The sequence below is a fragment of the Oncorhynchus keta genome, chromosome 34, assembly GCF_023373465.1.
Source record: "Oncorhynchus keta strain PuntledgeMale-10-30-2019 chromosome 34, Oket_V2, whole genome shotgun sequence".
NCBI classification, from domain to species: domain Eukaryota; kingdom Metazoa; phylum Chordata; class Actinopteri; order Salmoniformes; family Salmonidae; genus Oncorhynchus; species Oncorhynchus keta.
In genome coordinates, this window is record NC_068454.1 from 11,563,974 (window position 1) to 11,588,674 (window position 24,701).

The window sequence follows — 24,701 nt, forward strand, 5'->3', positions numbered from 1 at the left end:
TTACAGGTTGAATGCTCACACAAAGACATCTGCTTAGAAACACTCACGTCTATTGTTGTTGAGTTTAAAATAGATTTATTGGTAGATGATCAGGGTTACGTTAAAATGGGGTTTGTGTGATTTGACAGGGAGAGGCAGTACTGAAAGAGCAGTGGGAGAAGTTGTGGTCCACAGCCTCTTACAGTCGCCCACAGGAGCGGCTCTGTCTGTCTGTCTGTCTGTCTGTCTGTCTGTCTGTCTGTCTGTCTGTCTGTCTGTCTGTCTGTCTGTCTGTCTGCGTACCCTCAGACTACGACGCCACGCCTCCTGCCTCTCTCCTGCCCCTGAACACCCCCCCCCAAGTTTACACCCCATTTGTTCTCACCCATGCCCTCCCTCTCCCCTAAACTCACCCCACACCCCTCTTTCACCCCCAAACTCAACCCCCTCCCCTCCATTACCCCTCCTTCACTAGTGTGTGTGGTTGTGCCAGGCCCCCTGACCCTCTTCAGATGCAGAATTAGTCCCTCGTAGCTGACCTAAATAAAGGTTATAATCAGGAAAAACAGCCCCACTCCAAGGCAGTGCTGGTTATGGAACCCTTCTCTGTGGTGAATCTCCACCAGGTCAAAGCAGCCGTCTGGCCTTGCTTTTCCTCCTCTGATCTGAAGTACCACATTGGCACTCACCACCATTGCCACGGTTACCAGGGTGACGTGGCAGAGTACCCAACAGATTCTGGGCCTGGTGAGGGGCGTAAGGAGGGCAGGGTGAGGCTTTACCTATAAGCAGAAAAAGATTTGAGAGCAAAATTGAATGGTTAATTTAATAACTGATTATTTGAAAAAAAATCTGAATCAACCGGTCAGTTTTACATTTGAAGCCTTTTTGTGGTCACACTGGTCCAGAGAATCAACATTATGTTACAGGAGAGGTTGACGTAGAAGACTGTTATCATGGTTAGCGTGGTGACCTGACACTCCCTGTCCTCTCCGGACCAGATCTGACCCCTCAGGTCATACATCACCTGGAAAAGGAAGCTGGTGCACAGCAAGAGGTCAGTGGTCACCATGTTAAGGGTCAGGATGATGGTTGGTGTCCGCCCCAACCTCCAGCAGTTACGCATGGTCAGGCCGTTGCCTAGGAAACCCAGGAGCGACAGAGCAGGTAGAGCCAGGGCTTGACGTGTGTGTAAAAGAGGTCAGGGTATAGCCAACACTGTCTGGAAGAGGAGAGAGAGAAAGTGAGGAGGAGGGTGAGGGGAGGGGAGGAGGAGGAAGATGGGAGAGGATGGGGGAGAGAGAGTGAGGAGGAGGGTGAGGGGAGGAGGAGGAAGATGGGAGAGGATGGGGGAGAGAGAGTGAGGAGGAGGGTGAGGGGAGGAGGAGGAAGATGGGAGAGGTTGGGGGAGAGACCGATGTGAACACACTGTACAGTGAATGTGGTTACATGCACACAATCATGCGATTATTGTGGATAGTCAGATTAATATAATAGTTAGATTAAAACTTTTACATGCTTTGCAAGAAGAACGATTTCCATAATAATCCTGTTTACATGGACACATCTGAAATCAGGCTACCTGATGATACTCTGAAAATGTAGAACATCTATGTGTATAGCCTCTAAAGTATGTAGGGCAGCAACCCCTCTTTGATGCACCTGAACTACCCTCGCCTTCTGGATGATAGCGGGGTGAACAGGCCGTGGCTCGGGTGATGTCATTACATTTAGTAATGACAGAATGCATTTTAAAGTTCACCCACAGTACCACTTTTGTATGACTTACTAAAATGATTTGGTCGATATTGTTGTGCATTGATAAGTAATATAATAAAAGCATATTTCACACCGTAGCCTGGGGAATGTGCAAGATAACCTTTCTTTCACAAATTCAAATGTGGCACTCAGTCCACCCCATTGCCTCAATGAAGAGTTTGGCGTTTGACGAGACAGTTACACGCCTGCTAGAGTTAGTGGCAGTTGGATGAGCAATATCCACTGTCGTAGTACGGATGAAGCCTGTGCTGGAATGTGAAGCTAACTGAAGCTAACCCTGAATAGATCTAGCTTGGTTTGTAGGATACCCCTCAGGTCTACACCTTTGACTGAGTCCCAAGACAGATCTACACCTGCGTACAGTATCTCAGCCCAAATACCCATAGGAACCAGGTTTACACCTGTGGCTATGTCTCAATGCTCTGATAAACCAGGTCTACACTTCTGACTATTCAGCAAAACACACATTAACCAGGTCTACCATTGTGCAAGAGACACTAAACAAACAACAACCCACAGGGCAGACATCCCAATTATTCGCAAAAGAAAGCGACGGAGAGGACGAAGAGGCGGATGCCTCGTCCGGACCCGCAGAAGACAACGAGGAAAGCTGCCGTTACCGTCAATATTACTCGCCAACAATAAACTAGACGAGATAAGATCACGAATATCCTACCAACGGGACATAAGAAACTGTAATATCCTATGCTTCACGGAATCGTGGCTGAATAACGATATGGATATTCACTCTGCACCGGCAGGATAGAACAGCACACAACGAGGGGGGGCGGTCTGTGCATATTTGTAAACAACAGCTGGTGCACGAAATCTAAGGAAGTCTCTAGATTTTGCTCGCCTGAAGTTGAGTATATTGTGATAAACTGCAGGCCACACTACTTGCCTAGAGAGTTTACAGCTATACTTTTCGTGGCTGTTTATTTACCATCACAGACAGATGCTGGCACTAAGACAAATCAAATCAAATCGAATTGTATTTGTCACATACACATGGTTAGCAGATGTTAATGCGAGTGTAGCGAAATGCTTGTGCTTCTAGTTCTGACAATGCAGTAATAACCAACAAGTAATCCAGCTAACAATTCCAAAACTACTACCTTATAGACACAAGTGTAAGGGGATAAAGAATATGTACATAAAGATATATGAATGAGTGATGGTACAGAGCGGCATAGGCAAGATACAGTAGATGGTATTGAGTGCAGTATATACATATGAGATGAGTATGTAAACAAAGTGGCATAGTCAAAGTGGCTAGTGATACATGTATTACATAAAGATGCAGTAGATGATATAGAGTACAGTATATACATATACATATGAGATGAATAATGTAGGGTATGTAAACATTATATTAGGTAGCATTGTTTAAAGTGGCTAGTGATATATTTTACATAATTTCCCATCAATTCCCATTATTAAAGTGGCTGGAGTTGAGTCAGTGTGTTGGCAGCAGCCACTCAATGTTAGTGGTGGCTGTTTAACAGTCTGATGGCCTTGAGATAGAAGCTGTTTTTCAGTCTCTCGGTCCCAGCTTTGATGCACCTGTACTGACCTCGCCTTCTGGATGATAGCGGGGTGAACAGGCAGTGGCTCAGGTGGTTGTTGTCCTTGATGATCTTTATGGCCTTCCTGTGACATCGGGTGGTGTAGGTGTCCTGGAGGGCAGGTAGTTTGCCCCCGGTGATGCGTTGTGCAGACCTCTGGAGAGCCTTACGGTTGTGGGCGGAGCAGTTGCCGTACCAGGCGGTGATACAGCCCGACAGGATGCTCTCTATTGTGCATCTGTAGAAGTTTGTGAGTGCTTTTGGTGACAAGCCGAATTTCTTCAGCCTCCTGAGGTTGAAGAGGCGCTGCTGCGCCTTCTTCACGATGCTGTCTGTGTGGGTTGACCAATTCAGTTTGTCTGTGATGTGTACGCCGAGGAACTTAAACGTACTACCCTCTCCACTACTGTTCCATCAATGTGGATGGGGGTATTCCCTCTGCTGTTTCCTGAAGTCCACAATCATCTCCTTAGTTAGTGACAGCACACTCCGAGGGCCCTCACCTCCTCCCTGTAGGCCGCCTCGTCGTTGTTGGTAATCAAGCCTACCACTGTTGTGTCGTCCGCAAACTTGATGATTGAGTTGGAGGCGTGCGTGGCTACGCAGTCGTGGGTGAACAGGGAGTACAGGAGAGGGCTCAGAACGCACCCTTGTGGGGCCCCAGTGTTGAGGATCAGCGGGGTGGAGATGTTGTTGCCTACCCTCACCACCTGGGGCGGCCCGTCAGGAAGTCCAGTACCCAGTTGCACAGGGCGGGGTCGAGACCCAGGGTCTCGAGCTTGATGACGAGCTTGGAGGGCACTATGGTGTTAAATGCCGAGCTGTAGTCGATGAACAGCATTCTCACATAGGTATTCCTCTTGTCCAGATGGGTTAGGGCAGTGTGCAGTGTGGTTGAGATTGCATCGTCTGTGGACCTATTTGGGCGGTAAGCAAATTGGAGTGGGTCTAGGGTGTCAGGTAGGGTGGAGGTGATATGGTCCTTGACTAGTCTCTCAAAGCACTTCATGATGACGGAAGTGAGTGCTACGGGGCGGTAGTCGTTTAACTCAGTTACCTTAGCTTTCTTGGGAACAGCAACAATGGTGGCCATCTTGAAGCATGTGGGAACAGCAGACTGGAATAGGGATTGATTGAATATGTCCGTAAACACACCAGCCAGCTAGTCTGCGCATGCTCTGAGGGCGCAGCTGGGGATGCCGTCTGGGCCTGCAGCCTTGCGAGGGTTAACACGTTTAAATGTCTTACTCACCTCGGCTGCAGTGAAGGAGAGACCGCATGTTTTAGTTGCGGGCCGTGTCAGTGGCACTGTATTGTCCTCAAAGCGGGCAAAAAAGTTATTTAGTCTGCCTGGGAGCAAGACATCCTGGTCCGTGACTGGGCTGGTTTTCTTTTTGTAATCTGTGATTGACTGTAGACCCTGCCATACCTCTTGTGTCTGAGCCGTTGAATTGAGATTCTACTTTGTCTCTATACTGACGCTTAGATTGTTTGATTGCCTTGCGGAGGGAATAGTTACACTGTTTTGTATTCGGTTATGTTTCCGGTCACCTTGCCCTGATTAAAAGCAGTGGTTCGGGCTTTCAGTTTCACGCGAATGCTGCCATCAATCCACGGTTTCTGGTTTGGGAATGTTTTAATCGTTGCTATGGGAACGACATCTTCAACGCACGTTCTAGCGAACTCGCTCACCGAATCAGCGTATTCGTCAATGTTATTCTCTGACGCAATACGAAACATATCCCAGTCCACGTGATGGAAGCAGTCTTGGAGTGTGGAATCAGATTGGTCGGACCAGCATTGAACAGACCTCAGCGCGGGAGCTTCTTGTTTTAGTTTCTGTTTGTAGGCAGGGATTAACAAAATGGAGTTGTGGTCAGCTTTTCCGAAAGGAGGGTGGGGCAGGGCCTTATATGCGTCGCGGAAGTTAGAATAGCAGTGATCCAAGGTTTTTCCAGCCCTGGTTGCGCAATCGATATGCTGATCAAATTTAGGGAGTCTTGTTTTCAGATTAGCCTTGTTAAAATCCCCAGCTACAATGAATGCAGCCTCCGGATAAATGGATTCCAGTTTGCAAAGAGTCAAATAAAGTTCGTTCAGAGCCATCGATGTGTCTGCTTGGGGGGGAATATACGGCTGTGATTCTCTCCAGTGAGCCATGTTTCCGTGAAGAAAAGAACGTTACAGTCTCTGATGTCCCTCTGGAATGCTACCCTTGCTCGGATTTCATCAACCTTGTTGTCAAGAGACTGGACATTGGCGAGAAGAATGCTAGGGAGTGGTGCACGATGTGCCCGTCTCCGGAGTCTGACCAGAAGACCGCTCCGTTTCCCCCTTTTACGAAGTCGTTTTTTTGGGTCGCCGGCTGGGATCCATTCCGTTGTCCTGGGTGAAATGCAGAACACAGGATCTGCTTCCCGAAAGTCATATTCTTGGTCGTACTGATGGTGAGTTGACGCTGCTCTTATGTTCAGTAGTTCTTCTCGACTGTAAGTAATGTATGTATGTAATGAAACCTAAGAAGACCTGGGGTACCAATGTAAGAAATAACACGTTAGAAAAAACAAAAAACTGCATAGTTTCCTAGGAACGCGAAGCGAGGCGGCCATCTCTGTCGGCGCCAGAAGTTCACCGACTTTAATGCAGGGGAACTTAAATCAGTTCTACCAAATCTCTATCAACATGTTAAATGTGAAACCAGAGGGAAAAAAACTTCTAGATCACCTTTACTCCACACACAGAGACACGTACCAAGCTTTCCCTCGCCCTCCATTTGGTAAAAACTATATCCTCCTGATTCCTGCTTACAAGCAAAAATTAAAGCAGGAAGCACCAGTGACTCGGTCTATAAAAAAATGGTCAGTTGAAGCAGATGCTAAACTACAGGACTGCTTTGCTATCACAGACTGGAACATGTTCCGTGATTCTTCCGTTGACATTGAGGAATACACCACATCAGTCACTGGCTTTATCAATAAGTGCATTGAGGACGTCATCCCCATAGTGACTGTACGTCATACCCCAACCAAAAGCCATGGATTACAGGCAAAATTCGCACTGAGCTAAAGGGTAAAGCTGTCGCTTTCATGGTGCGGGACTCTAACCCGGAAGCTTACAAGAAATCCCGCTATGCCCTGCGACGAACCATCAAATAGGCAAAGCATCAATACATGGCTAAGATTGAATCATACTATACCGGCTCCGATCCTCGTTGGATGTGGCAGGGCTTGCAAACTATTACAGACTACAAAGGAAGCACAGCCGCGAGCTGCCCAGTGATACGAGCCTACCAGACGAGCTATCACTACACAAGGCTGCGGGGCCAGACGGATTACCAGGACATGTGCTCCGGGCATGTGCTGACCAACTGGTAGGTGTCTTCACTGACATTTTCAACATGTCCCTGATTGAGTCTGTAATACCAACATGCTTCAGGCAGACCACCATAGTCCCTGTGCCCAAGAACACAAAGGCAACCTGCCTAATGACTACAGACCCGTACCCATCACATCCGTAGCCATGAAGTGCTTTAAAAGGCTGGTAATGGCTCACATCAACACCATTATCCCAGAAACCCTAGACCCACTCCAATTTGCATACCGCCCAAACCGTTCCACAGATGATGCAATCTCTATTGCACTCCACACTGCCCTTTCCCACCTGGACAAAAGGAACACCTATGTGAGAATGCTGTTCATTGACTACAGCTCAGCGTTCAACACCATAGTGCCCTCAAAGCTCATCACTAAGCTAAGGATCCTGGGACTAAACACCTCCCTCTGCAACTGGATCCTGGACTTCCTGACAGGCCGCCCCCAGGTGGTGAGGGTAGGTAGCAACACATCTGCCACGCTGATCCTCAACACTGGAGCTCCCCAGGGGTAAGTGCTCAATCCCCTCCTGTACTCCCTGTTCACCCACGACTGCATGGCCAGGCACGACTCCAACACCATCATTAAGTTTGCTGACGACAGACCAGTGGTAGGCCTGATCACCGACAACGACGAGACAGCCTATAGGGAGGAGGTCAGAGACCTGGCCGGGTGGTGCAAGAATAACAACCTATCCCTCAATGTAACCAAGACTAAGGAGATGATTGTGGACTACAGGAAAAGGAGCACCGAGCATGTCCCCATTCTCATCGACGAGGCTGTAATGGAGCAGGTTGAGAGCTTCAAATTCCTTGGTGTCCATATCAACAACAAACTAGATTGGTCCAAACACACCAAAACAGTTGTGAAGTGGGCACGACAAAGCCTATTCCCCCTCAGGAAACTAAAAAGATTTGGCATGGGTCCTGAGATCCTCAAAAGGTTCTACAGCTGCAACATCGAGAGCATCCTGACCGGTTGCATCACTGCCTGGTACGGCAATTCCCCGGCCTCTGACCGCAAGGCACTTCAGAGGGTAGTGCGTACAGCCCAGTACATCACTGGGGCAAAGATGCCTGCCATCCAGGACCTCCACACCAGGCGGTGTCAGAGGAAGGCCCTAAAAATTGTCAAAGACCCCAGCCATAGACTGTTCTCTCTACTACCGCATGTCAAGTGGTACCGGAGTGCCAAGTCTAGGACAAAAAGGCTTCTCAACAGTTTTTACCCCCAAGCCATAAGACTCCTGAACAGGTAACCAATGGTTACCCGGACTATTTGCATTGTGTCCTCCCCCCAATCCCTCTTTGCTGCTACTCTCTGTTTAGCTTATATGCATAGTCACTTTAACTATACATGCATGTACATACTACCTCAATTGGCCCGACCAACCAGTGCTCCCACACATTGGCTAACCGGGCTATCTGCATTGTGTCCCACCACCCGCCAACCCCTCTTTTTACGCTTCTGCTACTCTCTGTTCATCATATATGCACAGTCACTTTAACGATACCTACATGTACATACTACCTCAATAAGCCTGACTAACAGGTGTCTGTCTGTATATAGCCTTGCTACTCTTTTTTCAAATGTCTTTCTGTTGTTTTATTTCTCTACACACACACACACACACACACACACACACACACACACACACACACACACACACACACACACACACACACACACACACACACACACACACACACACACACACACACACACACACACACACCTTTTGTTTTTCTTTTTCTTTGGCACCATTGGTTAGAGCCTATAAGTAAGCATTTCACTGTAAGATTTACACCTGTTGTATTCGGCGCACGTGACAAATAAACTTTGATTTGATTTGAATTTATTTGTAACCCCCCTTTTCATGGTATCCAATCAGTAGTTACAGCCTTGTCTCATCACTGCAACTCCCTTGCATCCTCTGAAACACAACCCAACCAAGCCACACTGCCCACTTAACCCAGAAACCAGCTGCACCAATGTGTCGGAGGAAACACTGTACACCGAGCAACCGTGTCAGCGTGCACTACACCCGGCCCACCACAGGAATCTCTAGTGTGTGATGGAACAAGAACATCCCTGCCGGCCAAACCCTCTCCTAACCCGGACGACACTGGCCCAATTGTGCTCCGCCCCATGGGTCTCCCGGTCGCAGCAGAGCCTGGACTCAAACCCAGAATCTCTAGTGGCACAGCTAGCACTGCGAGGCAGTGCCTTAGACCGCTGCGCCACTCAGGAGTCCAGATCCAGCTTTGACTAGCCTCCGACATGAACACTTCCTTTTAACCTTTTACCTTTGTCTAGCTCACTGGCTGTGTATCTCTCACTTCATCTAAATATTGTACCTCCCTCGCTCTCACCTCACGAAGACAAGATCTATCTCTCTCTTTCTCACTCTGTCACACATCCTGTGTTACTGTGGGCAAAGATTGTTGCTGCATATTACAGGAATTGACATTAAGGGTTGCCCTTTGCCAGGGCAAGTTAACTGAGCAGTGGCACATGTTGAGCCTGCTCTGCTGAGGTTGCCTCATTGGACAATTTTGTTGTTGTGGTATGTGTGAAACTGCAAAGAATTGCGGTAGTCTAAAACTGGTCTTTCTGTTTCCTCCCCATTGTTTAAGTGAAAGACAGACACTTTATGTCAATTCTGTCAGTCGGGCAAATTGAGCCTGATCTGAGAATTTTGTTAACTGATAACAACCAAAATACAAAGAGTACTGATCCAGTACTGCTCTTTCTGATTCCTCCCCTATGTGTAGGTGAAAGGCAGCCAGTAGGCCTATATGGCCTTCTGCATGTAAATAGATAAATATCATTTTCGGGAAAGTATTCATGTCTTCGGGCACCCAAGAAATACTCCTGACTTGCCCAATGGGCATGTGCTTTTCCGACTTTAAAGTCAATCCCTGCTATTTTCTCACTGTTATCTCAACTCAACCCATGTGTGTCCAGACAAGGGTGCCCTGTAGTGGCTAGTAGTGGTGCGCGGGTCAGCTGTTTTTGCACCCGCACCCAAGAGCAATTGCTAATAACCCATCCTCAACCTCCCGACTATATGTGATAAAATGAAAATCTGAGGCCCACAGCCAACCCTAACCCACTAATATAGAAAAAGTGCTGTAGGCTACAGTCAGAGATGGTGGAAAGATTTTGAGGCATGGGGTGCAGGATTTATTTTGCCTGATTACGGCCATGTTTCTGCACATAATTTCCAACATTTTGGTAGGCTATTTGTTAGTCAACTTGTCTATAGATACATGTAGCTCAGTGTCGGTCGGTGCCGTTTAAGATTAAAGGGGAAATATTTAAAAAATGTATGAGCCTTATTTCTATTACATCATATTGGATGACTGTCATTCATAATCCATTCACCCAGTTCAATGTAACAGCAAGAGGTTTAGGCTACTACACGGTACTCAAATTTTCCCTATATCCATCATTAGGTTGCTACAACGTCGAGAATTTTGAGGAATCAAGGTGACAGACAGTGACACATTCAATACCACCTGGCACACTCTTGCCTGCATCTAGCTGATCTAGGGAATAATCATCATCCCACTTCTGACACATGTTTGAGGTAGCCTAGTGGTTAGAGTGTTGGGCTAGCAACCAAAGGGTTGCTGGATCAAATATGTTGTTCTGCCCCTGAACAAGGCAGTTAACTCACTGTTCTCCAGTAGGCAGTCATTGTAAATAATAGCTTGTTCTTAACTGACTTGCCTAGTTTAATAAAGGTAAAAATTGTCCAACTGTTGCAAAATCTGAAATTCTATTGCACAAATTCTGGTATTTTTTTATCTCCATTTGCTTTCGTTTAAGAAATGTTTTTCAACAGAATCGGCAGAATGAATACACCCTTGATCACTTACAAACCCAGTTCACTTTCATAGCAGCCATACACAAAACAGTATTATCACCCTGCTCGTTGTATATACCATACAATTTATTCTCGCCACTATCTATGTGCTCTCCTCCTTTTCCTTTTCGCCTGTGGACTTCAGCTGTCTAAGCCAAACCGTCATATCATGACCGCTATAACTGCTACACACAGCCTACATCGTTGTCACGTCATAGTCAGCGTAGCTACAAAAACTAACGCATTAGTAAACCTGTTAGCTACAATCATGCAGTACAGTGTTCATTCAGAAAGCAATAACAAACAAAAAAGATTTTCTGTACAAAATTTTGGCCGGTTGTAAGGAAATTGAAAGCTGTGAAAACGACCCGACATGTTTCTGATATGATTTCATTTCGGCTTGTATGCATATTTTATATGGTTGAAATGCTATCAGCTTTTATGATGTTGATAAAGGAAGCACCTCAACAGATGATATCTAACTGCACATCTGTTCTTTCAAGATGCTGAAAGAAATCAATTATATTTCTCCACTCCAGTTCCAAAGTCCACATTGCAAATTAGACTACATTTGGTGTATCTCAAATGCTAAATTCTGCAGGAGTTGTTGGCTGCTTTTCCTTCACTCTGCAGTCCAACTCATCCCAAGCCCTCTCAGTTGGGTTGAGGTTGGGTGATTGTGGAGGCCAGGTCATCTGATGCAGCACTCCTTCACTCTGCAGTCCAACTCATCCCAAGCCCTCTCAGTTGGGTTGAGGTTGGGTGACTGTGGAGGCCAGGTCATCTGATGCAGCACTCCATCACTCTCCTTCTTGGTCAAATAGCCCTTACACAGCCTGGAGGTGTGTTGGGTCATTGTCCTATTGAAAAACAAATGATATTCCCACTAAGAGCAAAACAGATGGGATGGAGTATCGCTGCAGAATACTGTGGTAGCCATGCTGGTTAAGTGTGCCTTGAATTCTAAATAAATCACAGACTGTGTCAACAGCAAATCACCCCCACACCATCACACCTCCTCCTCCATGCTTCATGGTGGGAACCACACATGCAGAGATCATCTGTTCACCTACTCTACGTCTCACAAAGACACGGTGGTTGGAACCAAAAATCCCAAATTTGGACTCATCATACCAAAGGACAGATTTTGACCGATCTAATGTCCATTGCTTGTGTTTCTTGGCCCAAGCAAGTCTCTTCTTCTCATTTGTGTCCTTTAGTAGTGGTTTCTTTGCAGCAACCATGAAGGCCTGATTCACGCAGTCTCCTCTGAACAGTTGATGTTGAGATGTGTCTGTTACTTGAAATCTGTAAAGCATTTATTTGGGCTGCAATCTGAGGCTGGTAACTCTAATGAACTTATTCTCTACAGTAGCTGTAACTCTGGGTCTTCCTTTCCTGCGGTGGTCCTCATGAGAGCCAAATTCACGATAGCACTTGATGGTTTTTGTGACTGCACTTGAAAAAGTGTTCAAAGTTCTGGAAATGTACCATATTACCATATGACGTTTCTCTTTGCTTATTTGAGCTGTTCTTGCCATAATATGGACTTGGTATTTTACCAAATTGGGCTATCTTCTGTTTAGCACCCCTACCTTGTCACAACGCAACTGATTGGCTCAAACGCATTAAGAAGGAAAGAAATTCCACAAATTAACTTTTCAAATCAAATTGTATTTGTCACATACACATGGTTAGCAGATGTTAATGCGAGTGTAGCGAAATGCTTGTGCTTCTAGTTCCGACAATGCAGTAATAACCAACAAGTAATCTAGCTAACAATTCCAAAACTACTACCTTATAGACACAAGTGTAAGGGGATAAAGAATATGTACATAAAGATATATGAATGAACACTTTTTTCCGGTTCCGGGTTGGAGCGAGCGGTCGCATTCGCACTTCGCTCTGCAGGTTGTATAACTTTTTCTTTTTTTTTTTTATATATTTATATATTATATATTATTTTTCATTACATTTCATTATAGTACAACGGTTGATTTGTCTAATCTTAGCAATTCTTCTTAGCTAGCTACATAGCCGTCCTTGTATCAGAGATAATTGCATAATTATCGTATTTCGTCGCCCTAACGTAGCCTTCACTGCTATTCGCCCAGGAGCTAGCAAGCGCTAGCTAACGCACACAGATTAGCATCACTGTAGTGCTATTCACTCAACTGTACGACTTGATTAGTCTAGTGTTAGCTAGCTACATAGCTGTCTTTGTTTCCAAGATAATTGTGTAGTTTAGTGTGTGTAGCCTTGGAGTGATTATCTTAATTCACTGAGGTTCGCTAGCCAGCTATTTGTCGTCCTTAACGTAGGAGACTCTGCTAGCTAGCCAACAGCTAACAGCTAACAGCTAGCCAACAACAACCCGGTCGCATTCCGCTTCGCTCCACAGTTAGTATCACATTTTCATTTCATTTCATTACAGTACAACGGTTTGATTTGTTTGATCGTAGCTAGCTACATAGCCGTCTTTGTTTCAAAGATAATTGTGTAGTCTAGAGCGATTTCCTAGGTTAGCTAGCCAGCTATTGTCGTTCTTTAACGCAACGTAACGAAACAACACTGCTAGCTAGCCAGCTAGCCCCCGATTAGCAGCACTGTAGAAACTATTACACTCAACGGAACGACTTGATTAGTGTAGTCTCAACAACGCAGCCACTGCCAGCTAGCCTACTTTAGCAGTACTGTATCATTTTAATCATTTTAGTCAATAAGACTCTTGCTACGTAAGCTTAACTTTCTGAACATTCGAGACGTGTAGTCCACTTGTCATTCCAATCTCCTTGCATTAGCGTAGCCTTTTCTGTAGCCTGTCAACTATGTGTCTGTCTATCCCTGTTCTCTCCTCTCTGCACAGACCATACAAACGCTCCACACCGCGTGGCCGCGACCACCCTAATCTGGTGGTCCCAGCGCGTACGACCCACGTGGAGTTCCAGGTCTCCGGTAGCCTCTGGAACTGCCGATCTGCGGCCAACAAGGCAGAGTTCATCTCAGCCTATGCCTCCCTCCAGTCCCTTGACTTCTTGGCACTGACGGAAACATGGATCACCACAGATAACACTGCTACTCCTACTGCTCTCTCCTCGTCCGCCCACGTGTTCTCGCACACCCCGAGAGCTTCTGGTCAGCGGGGTGGTGGCACCGGGATCCTCATCTCTCCCAAGTGGTCTTTCTCTCTTTCTCCCCTTACCCATCTGTCTATCGCCTCCTTTGAATTCCATGCTGTCACAGTTACCAGCCCTTTCAAGCTTAACATCCTTATCATTTATCGCCCTCCAGGTTCCTCGGAGAGTTCATCAATGAGCTCGATGCCTTGATAAGCTCCTTTCCTGAGGACGGCTCACCTCTCACAGTTCTGGGCGACTTTAACCTCCCCACGTCTACCTTTGACTCATTCCTCTCTGCCTCCTTCTTTCCACTCCTCTCCTCTTTTGACCTCACCCTCTCACCTTCCCCCTACTCACAAGGCAGGCAATACGCTTGACCTCATCTTTACTAGATGCTGTTCTTCCACTAACCTCATTGCAACTCCCCTCCAAGTCTCCGACCACTACCTTGTATCCTTTTCCCTCTCGCTCTCATCCAACACTTCCCACACTGCCCCTACTCGGATGGTATCGCGCCGTCCCAACCTTCGCTCTCTCTCCCCCGCTACTCTCTCCTCTTCCATCCTATCATCTCTTCCCTCTGCTCAAACTTTCTCCAACCTATCTCCTGATTCTGCCTCCTCAACCCTCCTCTCCTCCCTTACTGCATCCTTTGACTCCCTATGTCCCCTATCCTCCAGGCCGGCTCGGTCCTCCCCTCCCGCTCCGTGGCTCGACGACTCCTTGCGAGCTCACAGAACAGGGCTCTGGGCAGCCGAGCGGAAATGGAGGAAAACTTCGCCTCCCTGCGGACCTGGCATCCTTTCACTCCCTCCTCTCTACATTTTCCTCCTCTGTCTCTGCTGCTAAAGCCACTTTCTACCATTCTAAATTCCAAGCATCTGCCTCTAACCCTAGGAAGCTCTTTGCCACCTTCTCCTCCCTCCCGAATCCTCCCCCCTCCTCCCTCTCTGCAGATGACTTCGTCAACCATTTTGAAAAGAAGTTCGACGACATCCGATCCTCGTTTGCTAAGTCAAACGACACCGCTGGTTCTGCTCACACTGCCCTACCCTATGCTCTGACCTCTTTCTCCCCTCTCTCTCCAGATGAAATCTCGCGTCTTGTGACGGCCGGCCGCCCAACAACCTGCCCGCTTGACCCTATCCCCTCCTCTCTTCTCCAGACCATTTCCGGAGACCTTCTCCCTTACCTCACCTCGCTCATCAACTCATCCCTGACCGCTGGCTACGTCCCTCCCGTCTTCAAGAGAGCGAGAGTTGCACCCCTTCTGAAAAAACCTACACTCGATCCCTCCGATGTCAACAACTACAGACCAGTATCCCTTCTCTCTTTTCTCTCCAAAACTCTTGAGCGTGCCGTCCTTGGCCAGCTCTACCGCTATCTCTCTCAGAATGACCTTCTTGATCCAAATCAGTCAGGTTTCAAGACTAGTCATTCAACTGAGACTGCTCTTCTCTGTATCACGGAGGCGCTCCGCACTGCTAAAGCTAACTCTCTCTCCTCTGCTCTCATCCTTCTAGACCTATCGGCTGCCTTCGATACTGTGAACCATCAGATCCTCCTCTCCACCCTCTCCGAGTTGGGCATCTCCGGCGCGGCCCACGCTTGGATTGCGTCCTACCTGACAGGTCGCTCCTACCAGGTGGCGTGGCGAGAATCTGTCTCCTCACCACGCGCTCTCACCACTGGTGTCCCCCAGGGCTCTGTTCTAGGCCCTCTCCTATTCTCACTATACACCAAGTCACTTGGCTCTGTCATAACCTCACATGGTCTCTCCTATCATTGCTATGCAGACGACACACAATTAATCTTCTCCTTTCCCCCTTCTGATGACCAGGTGGCGAATCGCATCTCTGCATGTCTGGCAGACATATCAGTGTGGATGACGGATCACCACCTCAAGCTGAACCTCAGCAAGACGGAGCTCCTCTTCCTCCCGGGGAAGGACTGCCCGTTCCATGATCTCGCCATCACGGTTGACAACTCCATTGTGTCCTCCTCCCAGAGCGCTAAGAACCTTGGCGTGATCCTGGACAACACCCTGACGTTCTCAACTAACATCAAGGCGGTGTCCCGTTCCTGTAGGTTCATGCTCTACAACATCCGCAGAGTACGACCCTGCCTCACACAGGAAGCGGCGCAGGTCCTAATCCAGGCACTTGTCATCTCCCGTCTTGATTACTGCAACTCGCTGTTGGCTGGGCTCCCTGCCTGTGCCATTAAACCCCTACAACTCATCCAGAACGCCGCAGCCCGTCTGGTGTTCAACCTTCCCAAGTTCTCTCTCACGTCACCCCGCTCCTCCGCTCTCTCCACTGGCTTCCAGTTGAAGCTCGCATCCGCTACAAGACCATGGTGCTTGCCTACGGAGCTGTGAGGGGAACGGCACCTCAGTACCTCCAGGCTCTGATCAGGCCCTACACCCAAACAAGGGCACTGCGTTCATCCACCTCTGGCCTGCTCGCCTCCCTACCACTGAGGAAGTACAGTTCCCGCTCAGCCCAGTCAAAACTGTTCGCTGCTCTGGCCCCCAATGGTGGAACAAACTCCCTCACGACGCCAGGACAGCGGAGTCAATCACCACCTTCCGGAGACACCTGAAACCCCACCTCTTCAAGGAATACCTAGGATAGGGTAAGTAAGGGTAAGTAATCCTTCTCACCCCCTTCTCTCCCCCAAAAAAAAAAAAAAAAAAAAAAAAAGATTTAGATGCAAGTGGCTGTTCCACTGGATGTCATAAGGTGTATGCACCAATTTGTAAGTCGCTCTGGATAAGAGCGTCTGCTAAATGACTTAAATGTAAATGTAAATGTAAATGATGGTACAGAGCGGCATAGGCAAGATACAGTAGATGGTATTGAATGCAGTATATACATATGAGATGAGTATGTAAACAAAGTGGCATAGTTAAAGTGGCTAGTGATACATGTATTACATAAAGATGCAGTAGATGATATAGAGTACAGTATATACATATACATATGAGATGAGTATGTAAACAAAGCGGCATAGTTAAAGTGGCTAGTGTTACATGTATTACATAAAGATGCAGTAGATGATATAGAGTACAGTATATACAGTGCCTTGCGAAAGTATTCGGCCCCCTTGAACTTTGTGACCTTTTGCCACATTTCAGGCTTCAAACATAAAGATATAAAACTGTATTTTTTTGTGAAGAATCAACAACAAGTGGGACACAATCATGAAGTGGAACGACATTTATTGGATATTTCAAACTTTTTTAACAAATCAAAAACGGAAAAATTGGGCGTGCAAAATTATTCAGCCCCTTTACTTTCAGGGGGGCCGAATACTTTCGCAAGGCACTGTACGTATACATATGAGATGAATAATGTAGGGTATGTAAACATTATATTAGGTAGCATTATTTAAAGTGGCTAGTGATATATTTTACATCATTTCCCATCAATTCCCATTATTAAAGTGGCTGGAGTTGAGTTAGTGTGTTGGCAGCAGCCACTCAATGTTAGTGGTGGCTGTTTAACAGTCTGATGGCCTTGAGATAGAAGCTGTTTTTCAGTCTCTTGGTCCCAGCTTTGATGCACCTGTACTGACCTCACCTTCTGGATGATAGCGGGGTGAACAGGCAGTGGCTCAGGTGGTTGTTGTCCTTGATGATCTTTATGGCCTTCCTGTGACATCGGGTGGTGTAGGTGTCCTGGAGGGCAGGTAGTTTGCCCCCAGTGATGCGTTGTGGAGAGCCTTACGGTTGTGGGCGGAGCAGTTGCCGTACCAGGCGGTGATACAGCCCGACAGGATGCTCTCGATTGTGCATCTGTAGAAGTTTGTGAGTTCTTTTGGTGACAAGCCGAATTTCTTCAGCCTCCTGAGGTTGAAGAGGCGCTGCTGCGCCTTCTTCACGATGCTGTCTGTGTGGGTGGACCAATTCAGTTTGTCTGTGATGTGTACGCCGAGGAACTTAAAACTTACTACCCTCTCCACTACTGTTCCATCGATGTGGATAGGGGGTGTTCCCTCTGCTGTTTCCTGAAGTCCACAATCATCTCCTTAGTTTTGTTGATGTTGAGTGTGAGGTTATTTTCCTGACACCACACTCCGAGGGCCCTCACCTCCTCCCTGTAGGCCGTCTCGTCGTTGTTGGTAATCAAGACTACCACTGTTGTGTCGTCCGCAAACTTGATGATTGAGTTGGAGGCGTACGTGGCCACGCAGTCGTGGGTGAACAGGGAGTACAGAAGAGGGCTCAGAACGCACCCTTGTGGGGCCCCAGTGTTGAGGATCAGCGGGGTGGAGATGTTGTTGCCTACCCTCACCACCTGGGGGCGGCCCGTCAGGAAGTACAGTACCCAGATGCACAGGGCGGGGTCGAGACCCAGCAATTGGCGTGAAGGATATTTAGCACATGTGTACAGTTATGCCCTAAAATATAGTCTTACCCACTAATGCCAGATAGCCTAAAACAGGGTTTTCCTGAATTTGACCCCTCTGGTGGTTTTATTTGACACCCCACGTAAATAAAAAATGAATTTTCATTTTTTTGCAGAAAAGACTATCAAGACACCAGGAAATCATATCCAGTTGATTTTAGTTTTGGAAATCTTTTCCCAAGTATTCCCACGCATTCAATTTGCAGTCTACAAAATATTGTTAATTATGTTTATTATTATTATGTTAATTATGTACCCTCCGGTCAAGAAAAAAATAATCCCGTGGCTGAATCTAGTTGATGATCCCTGGCTTAAAGTAATGAAAGAAAAACCTTAATGTAGACTATAGATATAAATTGCACAATAATTAATGTTTTCTCTTTAATCAATCCGCCCGCCACCCACCAATTTGGGGTGGTGCTCCCAAAGATGGTGGATTATAAAGATGACTAAAAAACATTTTAAAAAATGGTCACAGTTTCTGTCTTCTTAACCTGTCTAGGACTTGGGTTCCGCTAGTGGAAAGCTCCACAAACGATTATGTTAGGTCACCACCAACTCACAGAAAAACCCAGCCATTTTTCCAGCCAAAGAGAGGAGTAACAAAAAGCACAAATAGAGATAAAATGTATGACTAACCTTTGAGGATCTTCATCAGATGACACTCATAGGACTTCATGTTTCACGATACATGTATGTTTTGTCCGGTACAGTTGATATTTATATCCAAAAATCTTATTTTATATTGGCGTGTTACGCTCAGTAGTTCCACAACATGCAGTGATATTGCAGAGAGCCACATGAATTCACAGAAATACTCATTATAAATGTCGATGAAAATACAATTTTTAGACATGGAAATATAGATACATTTCTCCTTAATGCTACCGCTGTGTCAGATTTCAATAAAACTTTATGGAAAAAGCATAATCTGAGTACGGCGCTCAGAGCACAAACCAGCCAGAGAAATATCCGCCATGTTGGGTAGTCAACATTATTCATACATAGTATTAGAAATATTCACTTACCTTTGATGATCTTCATCAGAATGCACTCCCAGGAATCACAGGTCCACAATAAATGCTTGTTTTATTTGATAATGTCCATCATTTATGTCAATTTATGTCCAATAGCTTCTTTTGTTAGGGTGTTTGGTAAACAAATCCAAATACGCAATTTGTTCCATTCGGACGAAACGTTCAAAATGTTATATTACAGGTCGAAGAAACTTGTCAAACTAAGTATAGAATCAATCTTTAGGATGTTTTTATCATAAAAGTTCAATAATGTTCCAACCGGAGAATTCCATTGTCTGTTGAAAAGGAATGGAACAACAGCTACCTCTCAAGTGAAAGCGCGTGACTGAGAACGAGGCTGTAGGCAGACCATTGACTCAAAGAGCTCCCATCCAGCTCCACATCACAGTAGAATCCTCATTCAAGTTTCTAAAGATGGTTGACATCTAGTGGAAGCCGTAGGAAGTGCAACATAACCAATATCCCACTGTGTATTTAATAGGGGTGAGTTCAAATACTACAAACCTCAGATTTCCCACTTTCTGTTTGGATTTTTTCTCAGGTTTTTGCCTGCCATATGAGTTCTGTTATACTCACAGACATCATTCAAAAGGTTTTAGAAACTTCAGAGTGTTTTTATCCAATACTAATAATAATATGCATATATTAGCATCTGGGAAGGAGGCAGTTCACTCTGCGCACGCTATTCATCCAAAAGTGAAAATGCTGCCCCCTATTCCAAAGAAGTTTTAAGGGTTGGCTCTCTCATAGGCACCAATGCGGTAGTAGCTTGATCTGGTCTACTTAGTTCATTGACTGTATATGACTTGTTGTACTACTTGCTGTAGTCAACTATTCTCATTCTCTGATGTAACAAGTCTTTCTTTATTGTAAATGCATTTACTGTAAGAAAAATATATAAAAAAAATTAAAAAATAAAGTATTTATTACAAATCAATGCTTTGGTTTTCACTGTGGACCAATGTTGCAGTATTTACTATACACCAATAGTATGAACATTTATGTTAATATAGTTTCCCAACCATTTAATGTCTAAAAACAATTCTGTCACTTAAAGGCAGGGCTGGATAGTTATTTTACTAGTCGGATTACTGATGAAACTAACAGTTGGCTGCTCCCCGAGGCTCCTCTCACTATCCACACTGGACTCCAGGTCCCTCAGTTGGAACACGTTATTGATCAATCGGAGGGTCTCTTTCCTCACAGATGCCGATAACAGGAAGTACATCACAGGGTCCAGGCAACTGTTGAGGGCGGAGAGTAGCAACACCACTTCATTGGCTTTGTCGAAATTGCTCCTCTAGAAGCAGGAAGTGTCGCTGATCTGGGAGATGACGTAGAACACCGGGACCATGTGATAAGGGACGAAGCAGACGGTAAACAGGAAGAGGACGAAGAACGACTTCCTTGCTGTGCAGGTGTAGCGGGGGTGCCTTGGGGAAGTCCGGTTTCTCTCTCGACATCCTCAGCAGCCTGAGGCCGATTTTCCCATAAGACACCACAAGGAAGACAAACACGAGCCAGAACGTGACATTAATTAAACCCACTTGAGGATCATGGGTGTAATGGAGGCAAGGTCCAGGACCCGGATTGTCCCACAGATGGCGGAGCTCCATCTGGTGGCCTTGAGGTGGTACTGGCCCCTGGCGTCACACTGGATCTTCAGATAGCGATCCACACTGATCACCCCTAAAAAGGTGATACTGATGTACATATTCATATAGAAGAGGTTCCCCACTACCTTACAGAGGTTGGGGCCCAGGTCCCAGCGGTTTGCTTTACTGTGGTAGAGCACTCTGAATGGAAGACAAATGACCAGTAGCAGGTCGGCTAAAGCTACGTTGATGAGGAACACTCTGACAGAGTCATTTTTGGAGCCAGGATGTTGCCGGTCAGGCCCAAGAAGAAAAGGACTTAGTAAAGGACAGCTAGAGGGATCCGGAGGGAGATGTCGTCAAGGTGACCATGCTCCATGGGGTCAGGGATCATGGGCAAGAGGGTCGTGAAGGTTTTCTCCGTGGTGACGAGTGGGTGGGAGGAGTTGGAAAAGGGAAAGGCAGTGACGAATGGTGGGGAAGATGTTCATCATGATGTCGGTTTCACTCTTCAGTTCTCAGTCCTGCAGGACAAAGTGAAGAAAAATACAGTTTCAGCCAGAAACATTGTCTACCTCCTTAAATCAAACAAAAGTCAGTTTTTGGCGAGTGGGAAGCAGTTGTGTTTTGTTGTAACTCAATTCAGGATTAAGTTAATGTGTTTCTTGGTTCTTCCAGATAGTTCTCTTGGGAAAGTTCTTCGCTCTCATTAGTGCTGGTCTGTTTTGATGGCAGGAGGCCAAACTGGACGATTTAGGTCCAGATCAGCACCTAATCCACTAATCATTCATTATACATCACTCGGGCACTGAGCACATACTGCCCAGCTGACTGACCACTACTGACTACACTACCGGGCCTATAGGGAAACAAGAGGGGAATAACATACATTTTTACTTGAATTCTCAAGTGGCTAATTGAGGTAAAACAGTCATTCTGCTCATAGATTATGCATGTATCAACTACACATTGATACATCCTGCCCAAAGTGGGAGGTCTAAAAAATACAGAGTATGTCTTTAATTCAACAAAACCTTATCCCCTTGCAAAATACTTCAGAGACCCGCCAGTTACACCTTGAAATGGTTGGAAAATATTGTGGTTGGTATTTTGTAGCAGTGTAGTTCCATTACTTTGGGCTCTATCCAGTAAAAGAAAAGAGCTTGCTCTTTGCTCTGTGAGAATGTCATTTGGAATTGACGTAATCAAAGAAACAATGGGTTTGGTTTGAAATAAGAATGGCAACACAATAATTCACAACACAATCTCTCACAGTGTAACGATGGTCGTTGGTGGAATTAGACCAAGATGCAGCGTGGGGTAGGTTAATCATATTCTTTAATGATAACCCGCAAAACAAGAAAGAGAGAACCAACGAAACGTACAGCCTTGTAGGGCTCAACAGCAACAATACAAGATCCCACAACATAGGTGGGGAAAAAAGGCTAAAACGACAGCTGCCTCCGATTGGGAACCACACTCGGCCAAACGCAAAGAAATACAAAACATAGAATGCCCACCCAAATCACACCCTGACCAAACCAAATAGAGACATAAAAAGGCTCTCTAAGGGTCAGGGCGTGACACATAGCACATAAAGAAGAGGATTTTACCTTACCATTTAAATCTGGCAACAGCTTTTCATTCAATACACACAGTACTCACCGTGTGAATTGTGTCCATTTGAAATGTTGTTTCTCTTCTCTCTTTGTGAATGTGCTTTTGTGGCAAAATATCTCTTTCTCTCTCTCTCAGAGATTAATAGTTCCGCTTTCTTTTCTTAATCCAGTCGGTCTTTTATTTTCTTAATCCAGTCTATTTGTTATTTTCTTAATCCAGTCTGTCTTTTATTTTCTTAATCCAGTCTATTTTTTATTTTCTTAATCCAGTCTATTTGTTATTTTCTTAATCCAGTCTGTCTTTTATTTTCTTAATCCAGTCTATTTTTTATTTTCTTAATCCAGTCTATTTGTTATTTTCTTAATCCAGTCTGTCTTTTATTTTCTTAATCCAGTCTGCCTTTTATTTTCTTAATCCAGTCTGCCTTTTATTTTCTTAATCCAGTCTGTTTTTTATTTTCTTAATCCAGTCTGTCTTTTATTTTTTAATCCAGTCTGTCTTTTATTTTTTAATCCAGTCTGTCTTTTATTTTCTTAATCGTCTGTCTTTTATTTTCTTAATCCAGTCTGTTTTTTATTTTCTTAATCGTCTGTCTTTTATTTTCTTAATCCAGTCTGTCTTTTATTTTCTTAATCCAGTCTGTTTTTTATTTTCTTAATCGTCTGTCTTTTATTTTCTTAATCCAGTCTGTCTTTTATTTTCTTAATCCAGTCTGTTTTGCTCTAGCTTTTTCTCCCTCTTTCTTAGAAAAGTGGAGCTGTTCCAAATAGATGGCTGTAGTCGAAGGTTCCAGTTCTTTAGGTTCTCTTCTTTAGAACCCACAGTATCTGCTGTTCTTCCACTCTCTCTTTCCTCTCCTCTGCTTTGCCTCTAGCTATTAACAGCCTTCAGTTGTGCTCTAGTCTCGAAAGCTGTGAAACGTTAAAGTGCAAAATCTGATGAGGGCTCAGCCCACTGCTGATTACACATGCTAGAGCAACCACCAACAGCACAGACCGCCAATATACACTAATTATACAGCATACCTGAAGTATGCATATTATTTATATATAACCGCGATTGCAGATCTTTTTTATGCTGTGTCCCACCTAAAGCCTTTCTAATGTCATTGAGACCTTCTAGGTTATCGAAACAATGTTTTAGTAGCCACTATGGTTCAAGCATCAGCCCAGTTTTAATCTACCACCCAGGAACTAGCCGTAACCTAACCCTTGATCCAACCCACCATTTTGAGAAAAACAAAAAAATGGAATACTAAATAGAGACAAAAGTAACTTTGTGTCTGTGTTGAAAATGAGTTTGTGTTGCGTTTGTTGTCCTTGTATGAGAATATTGAAACGTATGTGTGGGTTCTTCATTGGAGCGAGTCTTCAAACAGCTGGTAGTGAAAGCAGCACTGTCTTCGATGTGTAGGTTTCTTTAATGATGTTTTAATGGCTGTAGCGGTCTAGGGCTAATGGCTAGGGCTGTGGCGGTCTAGGGCTAATGGCTAGGGCTGTAGCGGTCTAGGGCTAATGGCTAGGGCTGTGGCGGTCTAGGGCTAATGGCTAGGGCTGTGGCGGTCTAGGGCTAATGACTAGGGCTATGGCGGTCTAGGGCTAATGGCTAGGGCTGTGGCGGCCTAGGGCTAATGGCTAGGGCTGTGGCGGTCTAGGGCTAATGGCTAGGGCTGTGGCGGTCTAGGGCTAATGGCTAGGGCTGTGGCGGTCTAGAGCTAATGGCTAGGGCTGTGGTGGCCTAGGGCTAATGGCTAGGGCTGTGGCGGTCTAGGGCTAATGGCTAGGGCTGTGGCGGCCTAAGGCTAATGGCGAGGGCTGTGGTGGTCTAGGACTAATGGGTAGGGCTGTAGCGGTCTAGGGCTAATGGCTAGGGCTGTGGCGGTCATGACATTTTGGTAGACGGTTGTCATGCAAATAAAAAATAACTTCCGGACTTACACTAATTGACCGTTAATTAACATAAACACATTTTGCATCTCCAAGCTTCCACACGTAATATACAAGCCACTGATGTGGACCTTTAGAACATGTACATTTTAAAAAGTATAATAAATCCATTTAATATAGCCTACACAATCGTTATTTTAGACAGGTCTAAAGAACCATGATATGACGAAAATGTCAGAGGAAGGCCCAAAAAATAGTCATAGACTCCAGTTACCCAAGACATAGACTGTTCTCTCTGCTACTGCACGGCAAGTGGTACCGTAGCTCCAAGTCTAGGACCAAAAGGCTCCTTAACAGCTTCTACCCCCAAGCCATAAGACTGCTGAACAATAAATCAAATGGCCACCCTGTCTATTGAGACCCCCCCATTTGTTTTTATACTGCTGCTACTCGCTGTTTATTATCTA

At 45.6% G+C, this 24,701-nt stretch overlaps 1 protein-coding gene across 14 annotated transcripts in view; it reads left to right on the forward strand.

Moving 5' to 3' along the window:
• LOC118366590 (peripheral plasma membrane protein CASK-like) overlaps positions 1–24,701 on the forward strand; it is a 268,680-nt gene that overhangs the window by 139,401 nt on the left and 104,578 nt on the right. The window lies entirely within an intron of this gene.